Raw genomic sequence first — 18,620 nt, forward strand, 5'->3', positions numbered from 1 at the left:
AAAACCTCTAATCTTCTCTAACTACCACCTTGTTTGAGGATGAGGAGTCTGTGGCTCATGCCTACTTACTGTCAGATTTGTACCTGATAGCTGTGTTTCTTCCCCCTTCATCCAGTCCTTCCTCACTTTAGCAGACTGTCTGTTGGACTTGGCACCCATTGGAAATGCCAAGGACAGCACCACTATTGAGAGCTATTCTTGAGAATCTGCATCCTCATGTAGACAACTCCAAATGTTGCAAACTATGTTTCTTACTCTGACCCAATCCTTTGACCCACATCACCACCACTCTATGGGGATGGCTGCTGGGCCAGCCTCCTCAGCTCAAAATCTAAATTCTGGTTCTCTCACAGCTCTCGGCTGATTTGGAAATTAAATTATTTGGTACTGCTCAGGCTCTCCACCTTCAAAAAGGACCCAATGACAATTCAAAAATAGAGCCCAGTGGCATTGAAGAAAACGTGTCCAAAGAATTTAAAACTCTTTCATTGACTATAATGCATTATCCTTCGCTCCTTAAGACCTTAGCTCTCTGTGGGGTCTGTAAAGACAATAGGACTGTATTCCACGGTGACTAGAATGACTTAGAGGTTAAAACACAAATTGTAAAGGAATAGAAGGAGTATGTGCAGGGAATCACTAAAAGAAAGAGCAAGATGAAGTTGAAGTCATGGGAATTAATTTCACAGGAAGGTTGTTATTGCCCCCTTTAGCAGTTAAAATTCACATACAGGCACATCTTAAGTAATGTGTCGAGCTGTCCGAAAGATAATTTGAATCCTGTCAAGGCAAACAAGAATATGCTCACAAATTCAAGACCAATATATGTGCAATTTGCACAACATCAATTTCTTTGGTTGTTTTTGGATGGAGCCATCACCATCAATTAAGTTAGTGACTCTTTGATTCAAATTACTTTTTGACATGTAGTCAACTAAATGGCTCACACAAGCATTATTTTCTGCAGGGTTCCCTAGGCAGCCATATAGTAAATGTAAACAGGTGGGAAGCCAGAATAGCACTGCTGCAGAAGCAGCCTCCTCTCCCCTATAGTAGAGAGAACAATAACATGAAGAAATATGGAGATATTATTAGATGACCTGGAATAAGGTATCTGAAAGGAAAGATTTGCATATTTATTACATCTTGCTACTGATTCAGTATTTCTCCACTTGAGGTTGTCTCTTAACATCACATTGGGCTATTGTAATCAGGTATCAGAGGTTAAGCAAGGGTAAGGCTGCCTCTTGGACCACAGAAGGACAGAATACCCTGGTATGGATTTGAACTTGGTAGGATTGGTGATGGAGAAAAGTAATATCATCAACAATGTCACTGAAACAAAGTTTCAGGGAGTCAATATGTTTTTAGAGACATGTAGGTAGGAGAGCATTCTTTCAGAGGATAAAAATATTTAACGTTCAATAAAGAAATGCACAAAATGGGTGATTGCCCTCTAGCGTGATTTTCATCATCGTGGTCAACATCAGCCTCACAATCAAGGCCAATGTTATCCATACTCAGGATAGGCCTAGCTGAGGATTCCAAAAGACTGAACAAATTCTCAGGTATTAGGAATTGCTCAGTCCCATGATCAGCTGACTCCACATTGAGACTAAGGGCAGAGACTCCCTCTATTTTGTTTGTAGCTCTATCCCCAGAGCTTATAACATATGCGGCCCACGGTAGGTGGAAAAGTATACAACAAAACAAAACTCTGTTGGGTAAGTGTATGAAGCAATCAGAGAATGAATTAACTTTACATCTGGTGATCAGCATGAAAGAAGCCTGAAGTCTGCTCTCGGCTTTGCTTTTTTTTTTTGTGAGGGAGATCAGCACTGAGCTAACATCCACGCCAATCCTCCTCTTTTGCTGAGGAAGACCAGCCATGAGCTAACATCTATTGCCAATCCTCCTCCTTTTTATTCCCTTTTTCTCCCCAAAATTCCAGTAGATAGTTGTATGTTATAGTTGTACATCCTTCTATTTGCTGTATGTGGGACGCCGTCTCAGCATGGCCCGACAAGCAGTGGGTGGGTGCGCGCCCAGGGTCCGAACTCAGGCCTCCAGTAGCCGAGCGCGCACACTTAACCACTAAGCCACGAGGCTAGCCCCCCCGGCTTTACTTTAACCAGCTGCATGACCTTCGGAATCACTTCAGTTCTGTAGGGCTCTGTTGTACCTCTCTATAAAATGGGATGATGACACAAACTTTGACCACCTGGGGCCACTGGAAAGACAACATGATCAAATCGATGTGGAAATAGCTTGACATTCTGGGAACAATGAACAAAGTAAATCACTGTTTTTGTTTTACCATCACTTTCCCAAGAGATTGGTTCTTAAGTAAGAACATTTCTAAAGGGAGGAAGCAACACAAATCCCTTAGCTGCCTACACCACAGTCCAATTTGATATTTCTTATGCACAAGATAAAATGTTTCATGCTAAGATATACAATTCCAATACCTTTGTGTTTACTGGTTTATAAAATTCAGGAGCATAAAACCCCAAGTTTCCCTGGGTTTTTGCCAAGCACAGAATACAGACAGAAAGCTGAACATTAAGCCTGTTATGCCAAACTTAAATTTGGCCATAAATTGCCGGATAGTTTCAGTTCAAAGAAACATGGCGGTATTATCTTTAAAGCAAATTACAACTGAAAACCAGAAACCAAGGCAGGAAAAAACTGACAGGAAGGAGAGAAAGTGTTTTCAAAGGAAACAAGGACAAGGAAGGGTCCACTTTCAGCTCAATCTGAACGCTCATTTATGTTGTCTCATTTTTCCTCTTATACTAAAATAGCTTTTATTCATTAACTCATAAAATAAACATTTACACAATGCCCCCTAGGCCTAAGGCCTGTGGAGGTCATAATTAAAAAGTCATACTTATTGTTCTGTATCAGTTAGAGTTCTTTAGTTGCAAGCAAACAGAGAGAAAAAGAAAGAAAACAACTCAGCTAACTTCACAAATAGAGAACTTGCTGTTAGGCTATAGGAAAGCTCTGGAATTTGCTAAAAGGCTATGAGGTAGTTCAAATTTTAGAGAAGATACAGAATATGTTTAGAACAGATGGGAATCTGGGAGGGTGGTAGTAAAAATTGCTCTCTATTTGCACCAAATCCTACACGTCACAACCATGGCCTCCATTTTTGTAGAATGATATTTAACATCCAAGATCATGAAAAAGAAAGATTGACTGAAAGCTTCAATGTCTTCACCCCTTGACTGAACCTGGGCTGTGAGCAGAGGGGTCTGGTGGAAGGGACCAGTAGGAACATCTTCAGCTTTTATAGCAGAAAGTTAGCCTTTGGCTGGACAGATATGCTGAGCATTCACACAAAAGCAGAACAGTAATTCTCTAAGGAGACTAATGTGCTGTCAGGACAAAGAGGTGCCCAAGCAATGAACACACTGCTCACCCTTGCAGATCCTGTGCCTTACTCAAATGGATGACTCTAACAACACGGGCAGGGATAAGATGAGTAAAGCGGTACCAAAAACACTGAAGTTTAGAGAGAGCAGAATGAGATGCTGGAGTTTAGAGAGAAGAGCAATCAAGGAATGCTTGAAGGGTGATATTTAACATCAGAAAAATTTAGTCTCGGCCCTGAAAATCATCCTTGTTTATTTTTCTCATTTTGCTGGTTTTGTGACTTCTGACAGTCCGTGAAGATCATTCTACTCACAGTCAGTAGCATCTCATTCCTAAACAGTCAGATAGAAAACAAGACCCTTTTGGCACTGTGTCCTAGACAACTCTCTCCTTACAGGTTCCTTCTGGTGGAATCTAGAGTGGGACTGCCGTCTGCTGGACTCGGACGTAGAACAAGGTGGTCTCAGAACCAAGGCACATGAGATAATGAGAAACACTCATTTTAGTTTAATTTTGCTTTATTTTTCCTTAAACTTGAGGGCAAATGGTATGTACTTTCAGAGAATTTTAAAATTCAAGATGCTTATGTTGGACCCATACACTTGAACCCATGTGAAGTAGAAATACACTGGAAATGATGCCCTTTAAAGCCAGTGAAATCAAATAATGCAGCTAAAGAGTCACGAAGAGTCCCTAATCTAAATTCTGATACCACCCAAGATGAACTAAAAGATTTTGAACATTAAGATCCATTTACTCAACAAATGTTTAGTGACCATCTGCTAAGTGCAGAGCCCCATGGGAGAAAAGTGAAGAGAGGTGCAGTTGATATCTTCCAGGGCCACTCCACCCAGGGGTAAAGAATCATGTGCTGAAGGTGGTAATGAAAGTAGTAGTGTCTTCTGGGCGTTCCTGGCCATCAGCGGAGAGCACTGGGAATGAAAGATGTCCTGAAGAACGTTCTTGAGAAATGAAGATAGTTTTGTGATTTTTTCAGTCTCACTTCAGAATAAATGATCAGCTGATTTAACCACCTCTGTTTGGAGAACTGAGACCAAGAGCAGTGTCAATTATAAAATGGTTCCAAAGAAGTGACACTATCAGAGGTAAGCCAGGTTTCACATACAGCAAGGAGGTGGAAAGAGAATCTACATGAAGAAGTTAGAAATGGGTGGGCAAGGTATGGAGACTGGTGGGCCTGCTCTGGGTAGGTGTGGGAGATGGAAGGGGTGGGGACAAAAGGTGTTTCTGAGGAGAGGCAGCAGGGAGAGGATGATTGCTAGGTATTGTACAGCCATTTTATCATTTAGTTCTCACAACAAGCATGTAAGATAAAAAATTTATGTTTTACATTTGAGACAAATGAGAAAACTGAGATTCAGATGTTTATTATAATGTCCAAGCTCCTAGAGTGAATAATAGTAGTATTTGCTCATTTGGGACTACATGGAATCTTTTTTCATTCCACTATCACATTGCATTAAAATTATTGATTTATTTTTCTCTCCTAGTAGATATGATCTCCTTGAGGAAACTGATCATGTTTTACTGTTATTCATGTAGTTAAAATATAATATAGCATTTGTTTTTTCCCAAAAGCTGTTTTAGTAATGGTCTAGGAGACTTCTGAGTTTTCTTCCAAACTTATCTTGCTTCTAAAACTTCTGCCCTGCAGTCTATCCTTAACCATTCATAATCATCCTTACTCGTTTTGTTCTTACACACCACACCCAATCCACCACGGCCACTGCAACCATCCAGTACAAGTTACCATCATCCCTCTCTTGATTACTGCCAAAGCTTCCAAACTGGTCTCCCTTTGCCTCTGTATAGTTTAGTCTTAACTCAATATCAAGAATCATCCAAATGAGATATGTCAGTTAATGCACTCCTCTGCTCAAAACCCTGCAATGGCTCCTCAAGTCACTCATGTTCAAAACCCATACATTGGCTTAGAAGGTCTTATATCACTTATCCCATCCCCAGCCTCTTTCTAGTCTTCCCTTCACTCAATTTTCTTCAGCCACACCAGCCTTCCTCTGTTCCTAAACACACCAGGCACAGTCCTGCTTCATGGCATCACACAGCCTATTCGCTCTGCCTGGACTTTTCACCCCCAGGTGTCCATGTGTCTAACCCCTTTTGGGCTTTGCTCACACTTCACTTTCTCAATGACACCTACCCTGAAGACCCTATTTAAAAGTGTATCACACCCCCTACTCCTCCAAGAATCCTATATCCTCCTTCCCCTGCTTTTTATCTTTTTTGCACTTATCACTTTCTCATGTACTACATACTTTACTTACTTATCATGTTTATGATCGTTAGATGTTTCCTCATGATAAAAGGTGAGTGCCACCAGGGCAGAAATTTTCTTTTTTCCCTGATATAATCCAAGCAGCTAGATTATTTCTTGGTGTGTATTAGGTGATTATGAATCTCAAATCAACGAATGAGTGAATGAATGAATGAGCTCTTCCTTTGGAATAAAGTAAAATAAATTTGTTCTCCCTTCCAAGTGATAGCCCTATAGATTCTGAAGACTTCATAGACTTCTCTTTCTCTGTCTAAGCACTTTTATCTCCTCAGTCATTCTTCATTTGATGTGGTTTTCAGGTCTTCTTGCCTGAAGACTCACTCTAGACTTTCCTTGTCCCTCCTAAAATGTGGCTCTTCCAACTGAATTCTACTGTAGGTGTGACATAATCATTCCAGACCTCATAAAATCTTGGCCAACCAACTTAAAAAAAGCAATTGCATGCCACAATAATATCATTAAGATTAAAACATTGAAATTAACTAATTTTTAAAATTCATTATGTATTAATTCCACAAAATTATTACTCTGATTTTTTAGAAGTAGTTTGCCATACAAACACCGACTGGAGCCTGTTTGCTATAAAGGTTTTACCTCTGACTTTGTGGGGTACATGTACCAGTTCTCTGCTCCTCGTTTTAATGTGCTACTTGCTTGAATAGCATGTTCCAGAAAAGCAATATCTACAAGAGGTTGCAGGACAGGCCTGGTGGGGTCAGCATAGACATTTTAAGACTTCTGTAGAGTGAGAGCCATTAGGGAACCTAGACACTGTCAGAGGAGCCACTCAGTGGCCAGGCCTTTTGAGGTTGATGGCCAGTTTGCTTATGACAAGTGACTGACAGGCTGTGAAACTACAGGGAAGATATATACAGCGCACAGATGGACGCCGATTGATTATAATCAAATGGACGAGAAAGGGCATGATGTCTGAAAAAGTAAATGTATGCAGTTCTACCCCCTCTCCAAAGATGGCTTAGATTAAAATAAATGAAAGATGTGGAAATGATAAGTGATCTCAGACCACTGGTATGAGGCTATGTGCCTGAGATGTAGATGAGATGAAAAGCTTTTTAATTTTTTTTCCAGCTATGATGAACCAATAAAAGGAGGGAGCATTACTTAAAAAAGAAATGTAAATCACCTTTATAAGGAGAGAGCACCAAATCTGGAGTCACTGAGGCACAGTACACACGTATTGTGAGAGAATAGATCCCTTTACTTCTTGCTCTTAGCAACGAAGGCAAGCAGAAGTTTTTCTGGACCTTGTTGAGGATGGAGCCACATCTTACATATAAGAAAGAAGCCAGCAGGTATCTAGGGCTGACTGATCATAATATATTCAGATAAGAAATGTTCCACAGGGACATGAAAAAATGTATATATACTCATAAATATAATACCTCCAATGATCCTATAAAACAGTCTGAGAATTCTATGTATTTGAGGAGAATCAGACTTAAATTTTGTATTAAAAAATGATATAATTGTCCATTATAAGTTTCATGGGTCCAATGACAAGCTAGGCCATTCATGTAAGCAAGCTGGACTTTATCCCTTTGTTCAGAGTCACAAAAACTTAGAGTAGAATTGAAAAGAGCCCTGAAAAGAGGACGTAGCAGGTTAAAGAGAAAGGTGCCATGATCTTCTCTGACCTCTCAAACTTAAATTTTGAGTCTTTCTACTTCATATTGCCGTATGTTAATTCTTGACCTATAAATTAACATTATCTGAGATTATCTCTGCATCTTCCCTTCCCTTTGTTTTCCCTTTCTGTTTCTTTTTTTCCTTCCTTGTTCTCTCTTGCTCTCATTTTCTCTTTCTTATCATCCCCAGTGCAATGGGGATTTTCAAGGGAAAGATCAAAATGCGTGGGGTCCTTTTCTGTGTCATGTTCTACTGAAAGAACAGTACTGATGTAACCTGACACATTAATAACTATCTGTGGAATGGACAAAGGGAGAGATGAATAAATGAATGAATGCATGAACCCATCTCCTCTGCTAATAAGACTTGGGGCTGTTTTGAGGGACAGCAGCTTCATCCATTGCTGCACATCTGTTCAGATTCTGGGGAGCCGACAGGTCTCCCCTCCTCATTGCCTTACCTCAGGCCCCCTGGTGACAGTGATGGAGCTGACAAGATGTCAGCCGACCCTTATTGATTATGCATGATCTCATTAGTAAAACCTTGGCCCAGCGTGACCTAATCCTTGCTGGGAAAGACTGTGATGTATGAGGACCAGCACTTTGTCACTTGAGGTTAGGCAAATGGGAAGATCACTTAGTACCTGTGGTGCCTATAGACACATCCCTCATGTTTTGGGAAGGCGGCTAAGAGAGCAAAGCATACGGAAGCTATGTGGGTCACACAAGTCACTGAGAGCCCATCCTGGCTGCGAAGCTAGTTATTTATTTATGTTTTGTTTGCTACTAAAAATGCATCTGCTCTGGCAGCCCTGGATCACTTGTCCCCATAAATAGCGGAGTCAGAAATGGGGCAGAGAGAGGCATGCTTGGACCAGAACTGCCCAGATCCTCAAGGTCTAAGACTTATTCCCTTCAGTAGAAGGGGTACGTTCTAACCTGCCCCTTCCTCTGCGCCTGCTCTCTGCCCCTCCAGAAGGCAGCCTTGCCACCATGGGCTGGAGAGACAAATCACTTAACACGTGAGAACTCGGAGGCCTAAGGGACAGAAGTAGAATAGAGCTCTGTGATTGACTAGATCAGGGCCGCTGCTAGCACCAATGGTGCCATTGTTTCAATTACAAAAAGAAAACCCCTCTTCCTCCACGTGAAAGACCTATAAAAAGGTACCCCTCTCTCTGAACTGAAGCAGCTCATTGTCCGCCCTATTTTCTCTCTCTTGCGGGCCACCTTTATGCATTGCACAAACTGTGCAACCTTGGTCTTGAGTTCTGAGTTCTGAGTTCTGAGCACGGTGTGGCTGGCCCAGTCTCATCCAGGTGAGTTTACAGTCATAGACGAGCCATTCAAATGAAAAGGCTGGGCATGCCAAACCACTGCGGACGGGGACTATGGCAGCACAGCGTCTCGAATTTGTGGATTAGTTCATCTGGAAGCAAACACTCGGTGCCATTCCCGCTGAGTGAGGAAACAGAGTCTTAGAGAAAGCAAGTTCTAAAATTGCCCCATTTAAGTTACTGAAAGAGGAGCAGGATGGCCTGAACAAATTCACCCCCAAAGTGCTTAGCTAGACTAAAGAAAAAACATAATTTGTGTCTTGAAGTAGGTGGCTCTCCCACTCCAAGCACAATCACTTACTGTTAATAGAAAAAAAGCATTCCTCCCTTGTTTCAATCATCCTCTTTATTAGTACTCTCCCTTGACTGCGCCAGTCAGGGAAGAATCATCAGTAAATATTGCTTATTAAATGCTTGGGTCAGGTTATCTGCCTGTCAAGCGGGGGGGGTGGGTGTGCACTGGGGCCACTGCTGCTGAATGAGCGTTCTCGGCCTCCCTGCGTCCACCTCAGCAGCACCCAGCCCTTAATAAGCGATGTGTTCCATGCCCTTTTTAAAATGATTGAATTATGGCTTTTTATGGCTCTATAAAAGCCTTTATTAATTTTTGGAAGCTGCTACATCTTCCCATCCTGTCCAGTCCCTGCCGGGAGGTTAAATTATTCATGTGGCTTCCAATTGGCTATGTTGATTGTGTTCTGAAAAGAGCAACAAGCGGGGATCTTTCTTTTCCATCAAGGTTGGGGGGAAGGTTATTGGGGTAGGCAATCAGGGTATGGGTGTCCTGAAGGGCCTTCCCCTGAAGGGGCCTCATTGGTCCTGTGTGAGAGGGAGGAGACCGCATGGTGGTCAAGGGAACTGTTGGACCAGCATCTCGGGGGAAAGGAACAATGGACTTTAACAGTGTCCCCTCTGGAGACATGTCCACGTGTGTGTGTGCTCAAGTACATGTATATGTGTTAACTCTTCCACTGTGGTTTCTGTTGATGCTTCTGAATATAAGAATAAAATATTGTTTTTATAGAGCTCTTTCTAGCCTATGGTGTGCTTTCAAACATACTATCTCTTTTTTATTTTGAACCCCCTTATAATTGCATATGCTGCTGAAATAGCTGTTCTACCACATTCATTTCATGGGTCATAAGGGTGCGTCTCAGGAAGGTGATGTTGCCAAGTGCTGTGTAGCCCCTGTGGCCACTCTGAAAAGCAATCGATCTTTTGGTTCCAAGGCTAATGCTAGCTATTTCCATGATAGCTCTGTTCTCCTCCTTGTTGCCAGCTGCAGAGTTTGTGAAAGGATTGCTATCCTGGGACCCTTCCCCTGCCATCCCTTATCAGATTCTCTCCCACCTCACACACATGTGCACGCACACACACACATGTGCACTTATAGGTTAAATTTATCCACCCTCATCTCTTACCACTTCCCCAAGAATCCCAAACCCCCCAAAGGTGGCCCCTCTCCCACACTTGTTCTCAGACCATGCAGTCTTCTGAATACTTCCTTTCCTTAGTCTAGGCTGCTCTCCCACCTAGAATGATCTATTGATTCCTTCAAGGCCCCACTTGAAAGTCACCTCTCCCACGCTCCTTCCCTAGGTAACCTCACCCTATGTTGTGACCCCTTCCTGAATCAGAAGGGATAGAGTAGAGCAGAACATGGGTGCCAACCAGGATCAGAAAATGTATGTGCTAAAGCTGACCAAGTCACCTCTCCACCATGAGGCTATAATCTGTGAATGGGGATACCAGCCCTGCCCAGCCCAATTCCCAAGGCTGTTATTAGGGACAAATGAGAGTCCATCGAGAAAGGACCACAGAAACTGCAAACTGTTATGCACATTTTATATAATTGTGACCTTTGCTGTGAGAAATAAAGAATAAATAGAAGAGAAATTAAGAAAATCTGATTTTGTCAGAGAAGGCCCTAGTAGTCCTTGTGGCTTTGAACTAGTGAAGGGCTGTGCGAGGGATTCCAGGCACAGAGAACACGGTGAGTGAAGAGGCGGAGGTGGGAGTGAGCACGGCTTTTTACTGAGAGACGGGTAGTCACAGGAGGCAGCCGATGAGTTTCAAGGATGTTGGGAAGCTGCACTTGGTTCTCAGGAGAAACTTCTGAGGACAGACTTTGAGTGAAAAGCAATGAAACAAGGGACTAGACAGGGTCAACGGGAAAAACTCGTGACCTGGGAACTAGGAGAAATCTCTTTACCAAGAAGAACAGCATGAAAAAGGCTAGGCTGGCTTGATGCTAAGTCAAGCATTGTGCTAATTTAGGGCTCCCTGAGTATTCTACCATCCTAGGAAGAGGATTGGTTTTAGAACAGAGCAAGGCTGTATAGATGGGGCAAATTTATAATGCATTGGCTAAGGAATGACCATAGAGGCAGAGCCAGGCCCTCCATCAGTTTCGTTCCATGCAGATCACAGCACAAAGAGAGCCACTTTACCTGGATGTATTCTCCCTAACCCTCCTCACACACACACACACACGCACGCACACACACACACACACTCGGTAGTGATTGCTTCACAGAGTGAAAGGAAAGCTGGCGACATGAGGGCTTTGGAGAACACAGGGTCAGTTTAAAAACACATGACCTTTTCAGTGCTCATTAAGGTGCTAATTCTAAAAGTTTCCAGCCTTCTTATGTTCCCTTGAAACACCATATGTTGTCTTCTGGCTACTCTATAGAGCAATCGCCTAGAGGCACTGTAGTTTGTACTAACACTGCCAAGTCCTGTGTTTTCCTCCTCCTGTTTCCGTTTGTCTCCTCTCTCTCTTTCTCAGCTTAGTTCATGGTTACACTCTCTCTGTTATTTCCCATGTAGAGCATTTCAATTTGGTTACCCGCTTTTTAACCCCTACCCTTATGTGACCTGAATACCACTCAGAAGCTCCTGCCTTCCTCAGTAACACTGAGGAGTTGCTCACTCTGTCTCTAAATTCTGCCTCTTGTGTGAGGCATAACTCTTTCCCAGCATCCCTCTCCATCCCATGGCAGCTGCCCCACTCTCACCTGCAGAGATGAAAGGTCTGGAACAAACCTCTTCACACTAGAGTATTTGGTACAAAGAAGTGTTGTTCAGGGTTAATTAGCATATGAAAATAAAAGATTTATTATGTCCTCCAGTATTTATTGAAGTCTACACTATGCCAGGCGCCAGTGACACAGAAGTGTTGCAAAGCTCATATTTTCATGTGTTTAGATTCTAGTGTGGGAAGATGGACAATAAAATGACAAATACATCAAATCTCAAGTGATTGTATTTCTGACATGAGGGCAGAAATCAAGGATTTCTAGCTTGGATAGAAATCTTTTATGTTCGGTTGTGGTATTCTTCACGTCGACAAAGTTGAATGAGGGAGTGAAGGGATTATTGGGCCAGAGACTTTTCTAAGATTGAGAACACAAGCTACCCCATCAGCTTCCTGTTCCTCAGCCAGTTCTATTGGGTACTCATTTGTAGATGTATTTTATGTCATATTGAGCTCTGAGGGGAAGGCTTAAGCTTCAGCTTAAAATGTATATGTAGAATCACAGTAATGACGTTTGATGACTGTGAATTCCAGAATGACTGTAGGTAGAACAGGTCAGGTAAAGGGTAAGGTTGTCTTGTCAGTGACCACTTAGAGATTTCTCTTTTCATCCTTCCCCTGTTCCTGAAATTTGGAGGATAACAGGATGCTTGGCAAATCAAATATTTTGAATCTGTTTACCAAAATCTTGTTCTAGGTCATTATGTGAAGCAGTCCTACAGGGGAACTACAAAGGTCAGGTTGAGACTTGAGGGGCAAGGGGGATATGCTGACTTTACATGAACACTGAACATCTGCCAGCTAAAAGCACAAGAATTTCTTTCTGAAATTATCTAAGTCCTCTGGGAAAAGGGGATGCATTTAGAACTCGTTTTATTCAAAATACTCCATTTTAAAATTAATAGACATTATGAGATAACACTCCTCAGACAGTCACTCTCTTCGCCCTCCAGAAAGTCTCAGCATAGACAATGAAAAGCCCGTGAGAGCTATTCCACAAGTGGAAAAGTCCAGAGCTGGACAAGGTCTGCTGGCAACACAGTTCAGAGGAGACACCAGAAGGAAAGGCACATTGAGAGAGAGCAAAGGACACAACCCCTTTCTCTTTACACATGGCAAATCAATTCAGTGTCTTTCATTACCACCTGAAAACCGAATGCACATGCGAACAATAAACTTTAATCTGGTTGACAACAGTTTTTTAAAAAACGCACTGAAAGCAAGTTTCAGCAGCCTGACATACTTTATGACACTTATTAAAAAGACACTCTTGTAAGTCAATTAACCTGGCCAATGGTAGCTTTTAACTTGTTTTCTAAGAGGAAAGGCAGCAGCAAAAGGGCAAAGTTTCCATCTGGAAGGTTCTAAGTTGATTTCTTTTCCCCTAAAGTAAAGGTGGCTGGCCCGAGTTCCAACTGATATAGGTAAGCCTACAATTTGTCTACCTGTGATACCTGAAAAGTTCAAAGGAAGAACTTGTGGGTGTCCTTTCTCAGTTTTCACATTTTATTCAAAGAAGAATTCAGGCCTTATCTATAAAGAAATTAACGTATAGTAAAAGAGGTAAAATATGGGAGGTAAAATAGTAGCACAATGCACATTATTTAGTTAGCAAACATTCCCTGAATTTGCACTAGAAATGTGTGTATTGAGTGAAAAAAAATCTAGGTACTTTTTCTTAGTTGTTTCTAAGGATATAACCCCCCTACATACATATACAACCAGGGAACTCCCAATCCTCAATAAGTAAGTAAGTAAATAAATAAATGAAGATCTTTTTTGATTGATTGTACTTTTTTTGTTTTATTTTTCATTTCCTTAAATTTTGTGATACATAAAATATTATAAATTTACTACCTAGGCTTTACTCTCTGAAAGTGGTTGCATTGAAAGTAATTATCTTAAAAGATCAATTCATTATACAGTCACAGTCGTGTGTCACATAATGATGGGGACATCTTCTGAGAAATGCGTTGTTAGGTGATTTCGTCATTGTGTGAACATCATGGAGTGTACTTACACAAAACAGGATGGTAGAGCCTACTACATATCTAGGCTCTATGGTAATAATCTCATGGGACCACTATCATATATGTGGTCCACCACTGACCTAAACGTCAATATGCCATGCATGACTATGATTATTCAAATTCCGTAGATATAGTACAACAAAAATAGTAGCATCTCAAAAATGTTTGCTGAGAGTATTTTAGTCACATACAGTTCTGTAACACAAAATCAAGTACATTTTGGCCTTCAGGGAGCACTGTAATTTTTTTTTTTTCGTATAAAAATGAGAACAAGAGTTTTAGTACTTTCTTTGCTAGTGAGCTTCCTGTTCTTGATTTTTTATATATTCTTGTCCTTCTGACTAAGCCTGAAGGAATTGAGATTGGAAAGGCTCTGGTAGAAGAAACAGCTTATGCCTACAGTCATGAAAACAAGGGGACTATTGGCCTACTTACCGAACAGTTAAGGCCTACAAAAAGATATGAACAAGTCTGAACAATTTAGAATTTGAAGAGGAATTGGGTCCCACCTCCTCATGGCCTTGTGGCTTTGAGATTCACAAACAGATGTTAAAATGCACGCTTCTTGATTGTAACATCATTCTATCTATAACCCTGGACCCCCTGCTACATTTATATCTATCTGAATTGAGGATATAAAACAATTTATCTGCATTCACATTTTTTTCTCATAATCTTTATAAACTAGAAATGAATTCCTACTAACAATAGGTGTTGTGACAAAATCAGTTGCCTGTAGGAATGTGGTGTTGTGTACAGTAACCTCGAGGGGATGCCAAAACTAAAAGTTTCATTTGGTGCCTAATATTTATATTCAAGCCAGTCACTAAACAATGTTTCCCTCCTTTCCCCTTCCACTTCCAATCAGCAAAATAGAGGAGTCATTGCTGGGTCAAGAAGGTTCCAATTACAAATTATTTTCAATTTTTAGTGTATAGAAATACATTTTTGTAGACTTCAAGTTATTGTGAAATAAAAAAACCCAATTTTCATAATTCTGCCTATTGAAATCTATATTTTTAACTATTACCAGAATGACCTCTATTTTTAAGCTTCCTGAAGAAGCCATAAAGGAAAAGATTGACAAATACAAATAAAAACTTCAGAATGGCAACACTAAAAACCAACTTCTGCAACAAATGACAGATTTGGAGAAAATGCATGCAACAGTTTTAATAGGCAAATGATGAATATCTTTAATAGGCAAAGAGCTCATACAAATAAATTACAAAAAGAAAAAACTCAAAGAATCACAACCAACAATGTGAAGATGTATTTCAAAGAAAAAATACATGCAAATGTGCCTTAAATAAGTTACTCACAAAAAACATAACAAGATAACATTTAAATGTTAAAGATTGCCAAAAATTAAAAGAACAATAGCCCTTAACTTTATCAAATAAACATCTGGTACATTATTGGCAGGATAGTAAATTGTCAAGCCTTTTTTGAAAGCCATTTGTAGTGTCTATAACAATCTTAAATACATGTAAAAATTGACCATATAATTCTACTTTCGGATGTCTGTCTTATATAAATATCTACACAAATGGGCAAGAGTGTGCAATTCTGCATTCTTTGAAATAATGCAGAATTGGAGACAACCTATCAGTGTGGGAAAAGAAAGCTGCATTATAGCACATCGCCAGTGGGGAGTGGTCTAGAGCCACTTAACAAAAGGAGAGTTCCACATGGGATAGTGAAAGATTTTCATTATATTCTGAAAATTGAAGACAATTTTTCAACAGTATGAATAATATGAACTACTTTTTAAAGAAAAATATAAGTGAATAAACGTGTCTGAAAGGCTATAGAAGGTACTCCTAATATCTGTCACTGCAAATAATCAGAGTGTAAACAGGAATTCTCTCAGGGCGATAGGCATTACTTTTCCTCTATTGTTTGAATGCCTTATTGAGCTCATACTGTAATCTAAAATTTAAAATTTTTAAAATTTATAATTTAAAAAATACTATTAAGGTTTTCTTTTTTCAGGGATGTGCAAAGTACTTTAAAAAATTTCAAGTAACTAACTCTACGATTCTTAAATCCAAATACCTCCTTCTAAAACTGCTCTTGTAATTCCAGTGGTACCAATATCTGTGTAATCAACACTCTCCAGTGCTCAGATATTATCCAATCAGCTGTTGGTAGAGCTCTCATTATTTCTGCATGTAGAAAATACGATGCCTGAAGATGAAAAGAAAAATCTTACCTAGCTCTTGGAGCACCATAGGTTTGGAACATCATTAACAATACCTGAAAAATAAACTACATAGAAGTTTCTATAACTCTACAAACTTTCTTACCATTTTCCAGCAGACATTCGGTAAGTCATGCTCTTTTAGATACACAATATGAATAGGTACAGAATCTGGGCAGAGAAACTCATTGAAGTGCTTTGTCCTATAGTCTTTAAAGATGGATGGACAAATGTGCAGAGAAAAGATATGATGCACTGGGATAAACACCTCACGAGGTTTTAACAGAAAAATTGACTCAGGAGAGAATGGACATTCCATAATGTTGCAATGAAATTTTGTTCAAATATCTGATATATTTTTGTAAAAATATCTGTTGTTTTATTGAATACTAATAGTAATTAAACCATTTGTTTTGTTGACTAACTGCGAAAGAAACATGAAAGAACTCCCACAGATAGTAATAGATAATGTCTGTGTGCTATTACAAAAAAAGAGTTTACATATACTTCCTCACGATATTAATCAGACACCTTTTCAAAGAGTTATAGAAAAGGTAAAAAGCAAAGCATCTAGTATTGAAGCTGCTGTTTTAAGAAGACGGAAAATAAACACACAGTGCAGGATAGTAGAGTTGAGACTACAGAAATATTGGACAGGAAAGAGTGATATCTTTTGAAAATTTATTTTTCAAAAATCTACAAAATCGATTGTTAACACAAGTATGAAGAAATGAAGTGTCCAGAGTTGTAGATAACATTATACATACCCTACAGAAATCTCTGAATGACGAAAAACCAAGTTCTGAATCAGACAACATGTAAACTCTTTTTTGTCCCCTCAGAATGTTGACTTACCTCTACAGAAGGAAATAAATTGGAAATCTTGACTTTAAAATGGAAAGAATTTTGTTGTCAGTCAGTTCCTACTGCTGCTCGTATTCAGATCAGAAGGCAAAAAAAGTATGCAAGCTTGGGGCACTATTACAGTATTTGACTAAACTGGAAAATGAAGTGCTCGATTAGAATGTGACGTTAGGACAGGGTTCGGAGATGCTGCAGCATACAGATCGCTATTCGTAGTGGGTCCAGGCTGCCACTACGTTCAGGCTCCTTGTGCAACTCCAACAAGAGAGCGTCTTCACTGACATACTCTGCATTTCTTGTTACAAGGTTTTGGCTCCTTTAAATTCTACAGCATGTAAAAGAAATTGTTGTCTATTTAGAAATATATACAAATCATACACACACACATATATATGGGTGTATATATACGCATATATACACTTTTTTTTCTTTAAATAAGGACTTTCTGCATCTTCTTGGCAGTGTGGTGTAGCACAAATCCCTATAATGTGGATGGCATATATTTTTTTTACTATATCGATGAGCGTAGAATGGGGAGCCCCTTACACTGATTCTGAGGCTTCTGTCCCTCCCATGCCTGGAGAGTGTCACTAGCCACTCTCTGATGCTGATGGGCCGTGCCTTCCTGCCCGAAGATGCTGAAACAGCGTGTTTTATGAGATCATCTAATGAGCCAGAGCCAGCTGGTGGGCTTTGAATCACTTTGAAAGGGTAGGGGTGACTCTTTATGACAGTCTCTCCATGAACAGCAATTTAAACTGCATAAAGAAATGAATTTGTACACTTATTTAAATACTTTTGTACGATTCTCAACACAAAAAAACAGCCAGATGTTAAAAAGCCTAAAGTGACTGGAACCTCTGAACTTTGGGAACAGGAAAATCAGGGAGCACACAGTTTCAAAAGCATTTCAGTTCAATTTATTGCTGGAAAAAATAATTGGTGATGTCATTCAGAACCAAATAGGGCCACTGAAGAGGAATGGTTGGATCAGGCCTGGAGCAGGTGGGAAGAAAAATGACAGTCCTGATTTCTAACTTCTCATAATCTTAGAGACCCTTTCTTCCCTTAGATACAAGAAACTGCTCACCAGGTGGATTTTCTAAACTCTAGCTTAAGGGGGAAATAACCACAAACAAATTGTATCCAACATTGCTGACAAATGGATGGCTCCAGCACCTGAGGTATGTGGGCAAGGAAGGGAGGAATAAAAATGGACACAAAAGTAGAAAGGGACCCAAAATGAATAATGAAGAATGAAAGCAATCTGAAAAGAACACCTGCTAGACTGACAACAGAAAAGGAACAGGAGAGCAAAGTAAGATAAATGCTCATCTTGGAGATACGTAAGATCGAAGGAAGGGAAGAAGAGGCAGGTATGAGCCAGTGATATAAATGAATTACACAGCAGCTGGCTTGTTTCAACACACGCTTGAATCAATGCTATGCAAAGATCTATGATAACAGCCACACCGTTTTGTCGATGCTCAAAATAAGCAAGAGTAATCAGGAGGAGTGATGGTAAGGCCTAGAAGTTGGGTCCATCTGTCTTTTCCTTTGCCAGCGCTGTGGTTATTATGATTACAGTAAAGCTGTCACTATTCAAAGTCCACAGACATAAGTCATTCTGTATAGCTGAATTTCCTGATAGGTGAGGGTTTGCTAATTTAAGGACTGAGACTTTGTGCTACATCTTTAAACTGAATCTTTTGTTTAATAGATTACAAGCTACTTCATTTTTATTTATGTTAATCACTTTTTTTGGGGCCCTGGCCAAATTAGACCCCAACGGTTAATACATAGGT

The sequence above is a fragment of the Ceratotherium simum genome, chromosome 14 (assembly GCF_057802395.1).
Source record: "Ceratotherium simum simum isolate JZ-2026a chromosome 14, ASM5780239v1, whole genome shotgun sequence".
NCBI lineage: Eukaryota > Metazoa > Chordata > Mammalia > Perissodactyla > Rhinocerotidae > Ceratotherium > Ceratotherium simum.